Here is a 14,037-nt window from a genome sequence, read left to right as displayed (position 1 = left end):
ATAGCGCTCGCCTAGCATGCACAAGGCACCGAGTTCGATCCTCAGCACCACATAAAATGTAAAATAAAGATATTGTGTCCACCTAAAACTTAAGAATAAATATTTAAAAAAAATATGCTTTGTGGTCTTTATTCAAACTTCCTCAACTCTTGTGTGTTCCTAAACACAAGTAATAGTGGTAGCGGTGGGTATGTCCAGGGTACATCCAGTTCAGGATCATGTACTGGATTTAATTATCCTCTTTCTTTAATTTGTAATAAGTCAAATAATGATATTAACATTTTAAGCTAAGTTTAAATTTTTTAAAATTGGGGGTACTAAAGGTTTGAACCCAAGGTTCCTCTGGCACTGAGCTATATTCTTATTCCTGGAATATTTTTTTTTTTTTGTGCTGGAGTTCAGTTGAACTTAGGGATGCTCTAACACTGAGCTGCATCCCAGTTATTTTTATTTTTTATTTTGAGACACTAAGTTGCTGAGGCTGGCTTCAAACTTGAGATCCTCCTGCACCAGCCTTTTGAGTTCCTGGTATTATGGGCATGGCCTGGAAACTTTATTTAATGGCTTATTACACTGTTTGAATGGTATATTGAAGAAAGGAAATTGTTGCGTGTAGAAAATGGGTGAGTTATGCTAGTTGAAATCTGAATTATGGTGAAAAATAGACTTTTTCAATCAGTGGCATGTGGGAATTTTTTTTTCTCAATAAGTACTTACTGGACGTGTGTAAAGAACATAATAGTTTATATAGAGATGAAAGAAAAAATATGAAACTTTTTTTTTTTTTAAGGGTTCACAGTTTGGTGTTCCAGTCACTCAAAAAATAACTGTTTAATAAAATGTATGGAGGATATGTGTGGGGAACCATAAGGGAAGGACTTGTAAATATAGACCTCCTGTAAGCAGATTGATCCTTAAAGCATAACGAATAAGGTTCAGGGGATTGGAGGACATCTTCAGGTAGAGGGAAATGCATAAGAATAGAGTCATTGGTACTTGGTGTTTGTGGAGACTGCAGGTATTACATAGTGGCTGGAAAGGGCAGTGTTGCAGGAAATAAGATAGGGAGATTGTAGAAAGGCATTAAAGTCCTATTTAAAGAGTTTGGGTTTTCTTAAATGTCAACAGTGACTTCAAATTTAATATGACCTTCTTATCCTGTTTAAAAATTGTAATTCTCTGTTTTTTGTGTGTGTGTGTTAGAAAAGAACATTAAAGAGATACATACCAAACTATTAACGTGGAATTTAATGGAAGCAGACAAATAAGGAAAACACTAGGTAGAAGAGCAGGGGAAGAGGATATATAGAGGTATGAATGTTTGCTCTAGAAAGGCAAGAATTAAGAATACTGAAGAAGTAAACTTCATTTAGTATGATTATATGTTGGGAACAAGATTGGTGAAAGCAAGAAATGAGTTAGGTTTCCAACTTGGACAACTAGTCACTGATGATAATCTTTAACTGAAATTGTTGATAGTGGGTGAGAGAGACAGAATGAAGTGGGGATTTTTTTCCCCTTGATGTGTAAATTCATCCATGTGAAGTCTGTATTCATTTGTATGACCCTGTTGAAAAGGTTAAAGGGATGAGCTATTCAGTCAGTTGTCAGATGTATCTATGTCTACTGTGGTCACTGTTCTAGGTCCTAGGAAGACAATGATCAAAACTTAGTATGTCTAATGGCTAGAGTGACCTTGTAGTTTCATTCAAACAAAAATACTATTGAGAGTGAAAGGAGTACTAAAAATAGTTACATAATTTATTGAAGTATTTGATTTGTTTTTATCTAGTCAGTAACTACTTTGAAGAATAGCTATATCCTAGAAATAAATGTTTGGGGATGAGAATGCAGCATAGTGGTAAAGTGCTTGTCTGCCATGTGTGAAACCCTGGGTTCAGTCCCCAGCAGTGCAAAACACACACACACACACGCCTGTATTCGTTAAAGCAAAACTTTTTTTAAAAAATGGAAGTTTTTTTTAAAAAAAAATGACCTGTGCAGAATTATTATTATATTTTCTTTACCTTATTCAGGGCTGAACCCTGGGCCTTGTGCATATTGGGCAAGCTCTCTATCACTGAGTTACATCTCTATCCCTTATTTTAGCTTTTATTTTTAAGAACTGCATTTTGCTAGACTTCAAAAATTAAGCTTTTTAAAAATTTTGATTCACTGAGTGCTTGATTAAATATTTCTAATTTAAAAAAGATGCAGCTAGAATTCAGAAAACTCATTTATGAAAAAGTTCAATACCTTTGTAGGACACTTAAGTTGGTTTATGAAGAAATAGTTCTTTAAAGGTACATTTTTAAGTGCTGGGATATAGCTCTGTTGGTAGAGTGCTTGCCTAGAATGCACAAGGCCCTGGATTCAATCCCCAGCACCACCAAAAAAACCTGTGTGTGTATGTGTACATTTTAAAAATAATTTTTAACATGTAACACAAATCACATGCTGCCATTCACATATATGTAGATATAATATTCATATGTTATTTATGGTATGTATATGAATCATCAGGTTGATCACAAATTTTATTTACTGTGTATTTCTACAATTTGACATCCAAAAGTATCTTTCAGTTGGTCGAATATTGTAGCCTTTTGCATGTAATTATGAATAATGTGTATTTCACATTCTTTTATTTTAAAATATATTTTTAGTTGTAGATAGACACTTTATTGATTTTATTTATTGGCTTTATTTATTTATTGACCTTATCTATTTATTTAGACTTTATTTATTTTTATGTGGTGCTGAGGATCGAACCCAGTCCCTCATATGTGTGGGCAAGCGCTTAACTACTGAGCTACAACCTCAGCCCCCAAGTATAATTCTTTTTATCATGAAACTCTACTTCATCAGAATTTGTATTCTTACTGCTAAAACTAAAGTTTCTATCTTTAGTGTTATGTATTTGTTAGAAATTAAGTAGAAGATAAGAGAAAGGAGGGGAGAGGAGAAAGAACATTCAGAAAGGAGGAAATATTTAAACAAAAAGTCAATAAGGAAATTTATGAGACCAGAAAATTGAAAGATGCCGTGTGTTGAAGTGGTGACTGGAATGAGGCAAGCAGAAGCAATAGATGTTGAAATAGGTGTGGGCCCAGTCATGCAGAACCTGGTAATTCATGCTAAGGATTTGAATTCCATTGAAAGTTTGAGTAAGGATGTGACGTGGTTAGATTCATTTTTTAAAAGATGGCATCCTAGACAGTGTGCAGAATGAATTGGAGTTGGAATTTTCTAGTTAAGATTTATCAAAGATGTGTTTAAATTCTTAATTGTATATTGAATGACTTACCCTTTAAGGATTATGAAAGAGTATGTGACCACAGTGACTATGATAGTGAAGCTTTGTTTGTTTTAAATAATCTTTTAGTGCTTAATACATTAGACAGATTGTTGAGCCAGGAGACAGTTTTAATAGTAGTTACTTTGCTTTTGAGCTTGAGCCAGTCATTTAACCTTTGAGCCTCTTTTTTATCTGTAAATTGGGCAAGTTCAAGAAACATGTGTTTAACATTAATTGTGTTAATCGCTTAACTCTAGTTAACATATGGGCTGAGTCTTTGCTGAGTCATTTTCTCAGCCTATGTGGGTGAGGCTTAATTAAAAACTAAGCATATTTGACACCTCATGCCTCTTCTGTAGAAGTCAGCAAATAATTGTTTCATATGTTTTATTGTGTTTAATAAAAGTTTTTCGTAGTGTATTATTTTAAGCAGATTCCTTATTCAGAAGAGAGAACATACTATATATCAGGAGCTACTGATGCACTTTCTTGGATTTTATTGCCAGTTTGAATTTAAAACTTTGTGGTCAGGCATGGTAGTGCACACCTATGGTCCCAACTACTGAGGAGGCTGATGGAGGAGAATGGCTTGAATCCAGCAGTTTCAGGCCAGCTTGAACACAGCAAGACCATCTGTCTGTCTGTCTGTCTCTCTCTCTCTCTTTTTTTTTTTTTTGGTGTGTGTGTGTGTGTGTGTGTGTGTGTGTGTGTGTGTGATGTTAGGGATTGAATCCAGGGCCTGGCTCATGTGTTTTAAAATTTTCAGTTGATCCTACTTTCTTTTTGGGGGGAGGGGGTTGGTACCAGGGATTGAACTCGGGGGCAGTTGACCACTGACCCACATCCCTAGCTCTGTTTAGTATTTTATTTAGAGACAGGGTCTCGCTGAGTTCCATGTTAGTGCCTCACTTTTGCTGAGGCTATCTTTGAACTCATGATCCTCTTGCCTCCTGAGCCATGATCCTACTTAGTGCCTAATAATACAGCCTCTTTGTCCACTAAACAGCATTGAGATGCTTTGGAATCTTTATGCCTAAAAAGTTGGTTGGTTTTAATTTCTGCAATAGAGCCGTGGTTGAGACTAGTGTTCTCATTGACAGTAGTAGGTCCCTGACTATTGCATCAGTACAACTGCATCTCTGTCTCTGTAGTTAGAATTTTTTTTTTTTTTAACTGTCCCAGGAATAATGATGGGTAGTGGTGTTCATGGTGATCTTCAGGGCTTACAGATTTTTTTTTTTTATAATTGTTTTTGAGAACTATCTAGAGGATAATAGCATGATATTTAAAAAACTTGGACTGCTTAGGTATTTTTGATGACAATAGTCTTTGAGGGTAGTTGTTTATCAGGTTTAGATTTATCTTTACTTTGTGTATTACTTTGAACTATAATGAATGTAAAAGCTGCATATATATTGCTAGTGCTCCTGAACTTGAAGGTATGCATCCTTGGCTTTATCATAGGATTTGGCCTTCTCGGCCTCAAGTTTCCCATTCTAACAATTGACTTCCTGGATTTTTCAGAGTAGAGGACTTGATTTTTTAAATTCAGAAATTAGACCTTGTAGCTGGGGATATAGCTCAGATGGTAGAGTGCTTGCCTCACAATCCATAGCAGCAAAACGAAAAGGAAAAAAAAAGAAATCAGAGCTTGTTAAAGGATGATAGACTTAAGAGTGAATAGGAAACAGTGGGAAAATAATAAACTATTTTGAGTAAAATAATATTAAATCTGGTTTTATATGTTTTTCACCTGTTTTAAACAGATATATGTAAAATGTCATAATCACTTAAGTGACTGTTGTTTTGAACCCCAAGGATTATTTCTTCTACTTCAATTGATTTTCATTTCAGAATACTTAATAACATTTAGGAAAAATTTAGAGTACTTCTCCTTTCCTCCTCATAGATTTTGTACAGTGTGGTAAAGAGAGCAAAGTAGATAACTGTCATTATTTTCAGGTAAGGAAGTGGAGTTTAGTGACCTATCCTTGGTAACATGACAGGTATATCAATCAGGTTTTAAATATAATGATGGAAATCTTTGGGATTAGAAACATTGGGTTTACTCTGTGCTTTCTTCTGTTTAAGAAATGTTTTTAAGATTATTGTAAGGATCAAATTAAATTCATAATGAAAACATCCAGTGTAAATTCATGCTTTTAAAATTAGTATGACATGTGAATTCTCAAACGTTAGTGTATCTTGGTGTTTTTTTTAAATTTATTAATTTATTTTAATTAGATGTAGCTAGCAGCAGAATGCATTTTGATTCATTGTACACAATTGCAGCACAACTTCATTTCTCTGATTGTACATGATGAAGTGTCAAATCATATGTGCAGTCATACCTGTATCTAGGGTGATGATGTTCATCTCATTCTATCATCTTTCCTGCCCTCATGTCTTGGTGGTTTTTTTATAGATGGATCCTCACAGGTTCCCACCTGAGGCTCTTTTTGATCAGGAGGCCAAAACGTTTCATAATCCAAGATATTATTTGCTTTTTTTCACCATGTGTTGGCACTTGAACGGGTGCAAAAGAAGTAGTTTGTAGATTGCTGGTGTTAGCATGAATCAAGATAATGGCACTAAGCTGGACTAGTGGGTAATATTTGCCATCATGAATTCACAGGAAAAAACTAATTTTGAATTATTCAAGAGTGTCCTTGATTGAAGGGATTTGGTTTTCGATGATAGAGTACTTACCTAGCATAATCAAGGCCCTGGGTTCAATCCCTATCACTGAAATTAGAGAAAATGTTCTCCCTGAAGCAGAATTAATTTTTATTAAATTCTGACTCTTGAGCACATTATATGTCTTTTGTTTCATGACAAAATAAGAAGTAGATATGAAATATATCTGTCTCATTATGAAACAGTAATGGTTGTCTCAAGGAAAAGCACTTGTGAAATTATTTGATTTGGCCTCATTTTTCATGGAACACCATTTATTCTTGAAAGAACAACTGGCAAACTATGATTATTCATACTTAAATACTTGGCATGTACTTTTTCAAATGAATGAAGTGATAGTGTTTGTTGCCAGTGATAAAATTCATGGCTTTTAAAATTAGAATTTTGGCAAACCTATGTCTGCCTCCATGAACGTGACAGCTTTCCAGTACTTAAAAGTTTTTCCTGATGAGGCTCATGGTGATTAAAAAATACAACTCTTTTTATGTTGTATAACGAAGTGTGTCAACACTTGGAAGAACCATGTAACTCAGTGAACCAGTAATTCCAGCTGACTGATACACGAGGACCGATACCCGATGTTATAAAATCCTGCATAGGCCAAGCACAGTGGGACATTCCTATAATTCTAGCAGCTTGGACTGCTAGACTGAGGCAGGAGGATCAAAAGTTTTGAGGTAAGGGGTTGTAGCTCAGTGGTGAGTGCTTTCCTGGCATGCACGAAGCACTGGGTTCCATCCTCAGCACCACATAAAATTATCTATGTGCAATTAAAAAAAAATACTAAAAAAAAAAGTTTGAGACCAGCCTAAACAATTTAGCCAGACTCTCAGTAACTTAGACTCTGTCTCAAAAAGTAAAAGGTGATAGAAATAAAAGAATGTAGCTCAGCGTTAAAGTGCCCCTGGGCTCAAATCCAGTACCACCAATAAAATAAAATAAAATAAAATAAAATAAAATAAAATAAAATAAAAAAATAAAATAAAATAAAATAAAATAAAATAAAATAAAATAAAATAAAATAAAATAAAATAAAATAAATACATGTCTATAATAAGATCCATTCATGATGCAAATAATTGATGAGTATTAATAGAATAAATAGTGAAAAGTTCATTGATAGGGTTTTAGGTTTCATATTGATCTAATCTTTAAGAAGTAGTCACTGAATTTGAAGTATCAAATAATATTTAGTATTATTCAAATACTCTTAAAATAGTCCTCACTTTTCCAGCTACATACCTGTATGCAAGTAGATTTTCTTCATTAACACTATATTCTTTGTGTTTCAGCCAAAAGAGCATATTGCAGTGAACTGAAAGCAAAAGGATATATAAGCCAAGTTTCATCTATTAAGCTAAACATTAAACTTGCAAAACTAAGAAATCATGCTACTCTTCTAAGTTTATTTCTGTTTTGGAAAATACATGGGTTTTTAAAATAAAATCTTTATGTTAACATGCAGATTTCTGTATTTATTTTCTTTCTTATTTGAAGTACTGGAGATCAAACCCAGAGCTTCACACACATTAGGTAAGCATTATGACCACTGAGGAACATTCCTAGCGCCCCCCCCCATACCTTTATTTTACTTATTTATTTATGTTTATGTGATGCTGAGGATTGAACTCATCACTGAGCTATAACCTTAGCCCTCCAAGCCCTTTTATTTTGAGACAGGGTCTTGCTGAGGCCAGCCTTGAATTTGGCAGTCCTGTATCAACCTCCCAAGTAGTAGGGATTACAGGTATGTACTACCATGTTCATCCTTGAATTTACTTTTTTAAAAAAAATATTTTGTCTTAGTTGTAGTTGGATACAATACCATTATTTTATTTTTGTGTGGTGCTGAGGATTGAACCTAGCACCCCGCCCGTGCTAGGCAAGCAATCTACTTACTAATCTACTGCTGAGCTACAATCCCAGCCCTTGAATTTACTATTTTTAAGTATGTTAACAAATACTTAATTTTTTTCTTGTTGTAATTTCTAATATGGTAAAACATAAATTGACATAACCCACACAAACAAAAGCTTATTGGGATCCTCAATAATTTTGAAAGTACATGAACAAAACAAAAGTTTTAAAAATCAATGGTATATACATATTTTGTTTCTAAATAATAGGTTTGATGACATGGTTTAGTCATGAGATAAGCCTGAGAGAAGAAGATTGATTGTATTGTTAGTATCCTTTTAGAAAAACAGAAAGCACTCTAGGTTCGATTTAGCAATAAGTTGTTTATTTTTATTTAGTTTTGGTACCAGGGATTGAACCCAGAGGCACTTAACCACAGAGTCACATTCCTAGCCCTTTTTATTTTTTATTTTGAGACATGGTTTTGCTGTGTTTCTAAGGGCCTCACTAAGTTGCCAAATTTGATTTCAAACCTTGTGGGCACTTAACCACTGAGCCATCTCTCCAGCCCTTATTTATTTTGAGATGGTCTCACTAAGTTACTTAGATCCTCATTAAGTTGCTGAGGCTGGCTTTGAACTTGTGATTCTCCTGCCTCATCCTCCCAATTTGCTGGGGTTATAGGTGTGCGCCACCAAGCTGAATTTTCAGTGGGGAAATTGATAGAATACTATACTCTGAGAGTACTGAGAAGTCGGGTTGAATATGCAGATGAGGAGAGTGCGGTGAAGAACTGGCAAAGAAATTTGGGCCTTGTTTAGTAGAAGTTTAAATAAGATTATACATTATACACTATTAGGATGTTCAGCATGGTGAGAGGATGCAGGATGAAACAGAAGAAGTATCAGGAAGACTGCTTTGGAGGTCATTGGTAATCTGAGCATGAAATGATGGCATACAGTGGAGAAGACTTGTTATATGGTTTATTTAAGTATAAGATGGAAAACTTAATGACAGGCTTAAAATCATTTTGTTCATGGTTATGTATACTTTTAGGAGAAGGTGACAAATAGATAGACACTGGTACCTATTAACTTAGTTTATAATCCAACAGGAAAGACCAACACAAAATGAAAAGGTAATATATGAAATGATGGTACCAAAAAAAGTCACTGAAAGGGAATGCATTGAAATAGTAAATAAATTTTTCTAGCAAATTAATGGAAAATAAAAGTTGAGAATAAATTAATACTTATAAAAACATTTTATCATAGCTAAAAAATTTAAGTTAAAATCCTAATTCTTTTTATTATTTAGCATTAAGAAAGAACTCGTTGGAAAGTGGATGTTTTTGTCAGTTTTTTTGTCGACGTGACTAAAATATTGTTATAATTCTGTTTTATTAGGAATCAAGCTAACTTTAAATTTTTTTATATAAATAGTTTTGTTTCTAAAAGCTGTTTAAGACCCCTATCATGTGGAAAAACAATTCCCTATTCTAGGTTTGTAAAGTAAGATTACTGGAGGGAAGTTGATGTAAATCAATGAGTTGGAAAAGGGCCTGGACTTGTCAGATTTGTCTTTCATCATCATCCTGTTAGCACAAAGAGTAGAAAAGAGACAACAGGTTTGTGGTGAAAGTTATGGGATAAAGAGATTAGGGGTGTAGTGACTGAACCATTAGTTTAAAAAACCAATCTCAGAGGATATAAATTGGAATGTATTTTTTTAAATTCTATTCTGTAGTGATTTTACACACACACATACACACACACGGTAATGGGGATTGAACCCAGGGGCACTCTACCACTTTAAAAAAAAATTTTATTTTGAGATAATAATCTCCCTAAATTGCCTAGTCTGGTCTTGAACTTGTGACTCTCCTACTTCAGTCTGCCAGGTTGCTGGGATTACAGGAGTGTGCCATTGTACCTGGCTCTGTAGCAACCTTTTGGTAGTGTAAATGCTAGAGAGAACCTTGGATTAGAGAAATAAAACTATGTTTGTTAATAGTAATTTTTCTTTCCTCTCAATAGGCTAATGTAGTTGCTGTATCATCACAATTTAAGAGATGGTTTATAAATTTTGTGTATGGAGAAATGATGTGTACCGGCAGTAAGGTCTTTGGGATGAGGGAAGAGAGCCTTTCTTTCCTTTAAGCTTATTTATTTTTTTATTTATTTATTTATTTTTTTTTTTAAAGAGAGAGTGAGAGAGGAGAGAGAGAGAGAGAGAGAGAGAGAGAGAGAGAGAGAATTTTTAATATTTATTTTTTAGTTCTCGGCGGACACAACATCTCTGTTGGTATGTGGTGCTGAGGATCGAACCCGGGTCGCATGCATGCCAGGCGAGCGCGCTACCGCTTGAGCCACATCCCCAGCCCCTTAAGCTTATTTATTTTTTAGAGAGAGAGAGAGAGAGAGAATTTCAATATTTATTTTTCAGTTTTTGGCGGACACAACATCTTTGTATGTGGTGCTGAGGATCGAACCCCGGGCTGCACGCATGCCAGGCGAGCGCGCTACCGCTTGAGCCACCCAGAAATGTTGTTTTTTAACTTGGGCGTTTTAGAAGGACTAGTAAAGTGAAAGGGTGTGGTAGCACTGGTAATGATAGATTGATCCTCATGACTCTCCAGCCCCTTTTCTTTCCTTCCTATCTTCCTGTCTACCCGTCTGTCTTTTAATGTATGTGGTACTATGGATTGAACACAGTGCCTCACACATGCTGTATCACTGAGTTACATCCATAGCCTCCCTACCTTTTTTTAAAAAAAAAAAAATTGAGACAGGGTTTTGCTAAATTGCTCAGGCTAGCCTCAAATTTGTGATCCTTGCTTCAGTCTCTTATAACCGGGATTACAGGAGTGTGCCAACTCACCTACTTCTAGCTCTTTCCTTTAAATCTTTTTGACTTTCTCATTTTATCTTCTATAAAACAATTTAGGATTTGTCTTGTAAAGAAAGGAAAACTTTTCTCTAAATTGTTTTATGAGCATTCTATAAGCTACAGACTTGTTTTAATATTAAAAGAAGGGAGAAGCAGCATTTGTAACTATGAACATGGGCTTTGGAGTCAGCTTATGGAGTTAAAATGCAAGTCCTGTTACTTATTAGCTGTGTATCCTCAGGTAAGTTATTAACCAAAGGACTTAGTCTCATCCATAAAAGAGCTTCTATTTATTTGCCTTAGCCTTGTGCCTTAGTGTCATCCATAGAACTCTTAAGGAGTACTATGAAGATAAAGTGAGTTAATGTTTGTAAAATCTTGGGAACATATCTAATGTACAATATGCACTATATAAAGTTCATTAATAAAATAGTAACAAAAGCCGGGGACTTCTGGGAGAGATAAGAAGTTGGGAAAAACTACACTCATATATTGCTTATGGGATTGCAAATTGGTGTAAGCACTCTGGAAAGCAGTATGGAGATTCCTTGGAATCTTTCCTTGAAAACTTGAAATGGAACCATCATCTCATTCAGTTATCCCATTTCTTAACATATACCCAAAGAAGTTAAAATCAACATACTATAGTGACACAGACACATTGATGTTTATAGCAGCTTAGTTCACAATAGCTAAGCTGTGGAGTCAACCTAGGTACGCTTCAACAGATGAATGGATAAAGAAAATGTGGGCAATATAAACAATGAAATATTACTCAGCCATAAAGAAGAATGAAATTATGGCATTTGCCAGTATATGGATGTAACTGGAGACTATCATGCTAAGTGAAATAAGCCAGTTCCAACAAACCAAAGGTCCAATATTCTCTCTGACATGTGGATATACACACAGTAAAGGCGGGGGTTGGGGGCAGAACAGAAGTTCATTGGATTAGACAAAGGGGGATGAAGGGAAGGGAGGGGAGATGGGAATAGGAAAGATAGAATGAATCTGATATAACTTTCCTATGTTCATGTATGAATGAATACACAACCAATGTAACTCCGCAACATATACATCCACAAGAATGGGAAGTTATATTTCATGTATATATAATTTGTAAAAATACATTCTACTGTCATGTATATCTAAAAAGAACAAATAAAAGAAAAAGGAAGTTGGGAAAAAGAGATTCTGTTCCCATGTATAATGGGAGTGAGTATACACTAATATTAATTTGCAACTCTTCGAGAAGCAGGGCTGGCTCTAAATTTTGGAGCTTCTAGATGTAGTTGTGTGAGAACACAGGTCCTGGAAAGCTGAAGGATAAAGACAGTAAAACGGTATCAATTGAAGGTCAAATATTGGTAAGGAATTAGAGAAAATCGTTCAGTTTTTGCTAGTACCTTTTCTGTCTCCTTTCCCCCACATTTGATATTTCTTTAGTAAACTATTATCCTCCAAATTCTTTAGTGCCAAAAGTAGAGGGAGAAAAGTCATTTATTGTTTGATGCCACTTGAAAATCCTTCTTATTTACCCTCTTTCACTGTGTTGCAATGAAATGATTTTGTGCTCTTATTGGTGTTCTGAATGGATAAGAATAGGCTTCACTTATTGAAAGCAGATGTTTGTCTCTCTGACAAGCTTAAGAATAGGTTGCTTGAAAGGTTTAAAAAGTTTTGTAAAGGGGGTGCTTGCTTTGACAGCTCATATGCTAAAATTGGAATGATACAGAGAAGATTAGCATGGCCCCTGTATAAGGATGACACACAAATTCATGGAAGCATTCCATATTAAGCATTATAACAGGAGAAAACAACAAAATCTGAGCTAAAAAGCTAGAAAGGAGGAGGAAGAGGTATAAAAGTTTGGGGGAAGTCAAGTAAAGAAGCAGAAATTTAAAATGGCTGTAAATTTTATAAATAAAATAATAATACAAGGTATTAGTTTGATACAGAAGTATAGTGATAATAACAAATTGTCATGACATCTGGGAAGTAAGCATTAAACACTTAATAAAGCTGAAACAGTTAACAAGTTATGGATTATGAAGATTTAGTGGCCTTTAGAGATAGAACCTGAACTCAGAATTTTTTTTTAATTATTTTTGCAGTGCTGGGATCTAAACAAGGGCCTCGTGAATGCTAGGCAAGTGCTCTGCCACTTCAGAGCCACTACACCACAGCCTCATTTATTTATTTATTTATTTATTTATTTATTTTATGTGGTGCTGAGGATTGAATCTGGGTCCCGCCCGTGCTAGGTGAGCACTCTACCGCTGAGCCACAATCCCAGCCCCCCCCTTTTTAAAAAATATTTTTTAGTTGTTGGTGGACCCTTTTATTTTCTTTATTCATTTATATGCGGTGCTGAGAATTGAACCCAGTGCCTCACACATGCTAGGCAAGTGCTCTACTACTGAGCCATAACTGCAGCCCCCACAGCCTCATTTTTTAATGATGTAGAAAAATCTGAAAAGTTCTGAATGTCCTTAAAATGTGGAGGGGTGAAGGCAAGCAAAGTGTTAAAAAGATAAGCAAGTTCTGAGTAAATTGAGGACAAACATGGAGACTTTAGAATCTTGTTGCTACCTAGGATAAAGTTTGGGCTAGATCTAAGGAGATGATAAGGGCAAGCCAAAAAGTAGGCAGACATTTTTTAATCACTAATGGTAAAGGATAGGTCTGGGAGAAGGCTGAAATTGAGTAGCTAACTGGGTAGCACCTATAACCAAGAGAATTTTAGTTTAGTTCCAAAGCTCAAATAACTTAATTGAGGGCTTGTAATATACCAAACACTATCTTAGGCTTTCTACACATGATTTAGTTTTACAACTTGAAGGTAAAGGTATAATACTCACTGTAGGTAGGGGAAACAGAGGCATGGAGAGATTAAAATTTCACCTAATGCCACATGTGGCAAAGTCAAAGCTTATGTTTGCCTGTATCTTCTAAATCACTAAGCTTTATGTTACTTAATTCTAACATGAATTTACTATCAACATTATACTTGTAGTATTTGCTTGTTGACGTGTAGTTAGAACAAGCTGATGTGTAGTGAGAACATAACGGATCATCAACATTTAATTGGAGTAGGACAAGGGTTGTAGCTCAGTGGTAGAGCGCTTGCCTAGCACATATGAAGCACTGGGTTCAATCCTCTGCACCACATGTAAATGAATAAAATAAAGGTATTGTGTCCATCTACAACTAAAAGCATTTTAAAAAAATCTAATTGGAGTAGCTTTGTCAAAGAATCGAGATAATAGTTACTTAAGGCAGGGTTACTCTTTTTT

At 35.0% G+C, this 14,037-nt stretch overlaps 1 protein-coding gene and 1 non-coding gene across 2 annotated transcripts in view; both read left to right on the top strand.

Moving 5' to 3' along the window:
• Positions 1–14,037, top strand: part of Rab10 (RAB10, member RAS oncogene family) — an 87,622-nt gene that overhangs the window by 20,132 nt on the left and 53,453 nt on the right. The gene's annotated exons all lie outside the window — the stretch shown is intronic.
• LOC120885129 (U6 spliceosomal RNA) lies at positions 12,433–12,540 on the top strand. The gene has a single exon (XR_005727642.1). It is a non-coding gene; the product is annotated as a U6 spliceosomal RNA (small nuclear RNA).

The sequence above is a fragment of the Ictidomys tridecemlineatus genome, chromosome 12 (genome assembly GCF_052094955.1).
Source record: "Ictidomys tridecemlineatus isolate mIctTri1 chromosome 12, mIctTri1.hap1, whole genome shotgun sequence".
NCBI classification, from domain to species: domain Eukaryota; kingdom Metazoa; phylum Chordata; class Mammalia; order Rodentia; family Sciuridae; genus Ictidomys; species Ictidomys tridecemlineatus.
Note: the sequence above shows the minus strand (reverse complement) of the source record. Positions and strands in the feature narration are given on the sequence as shown.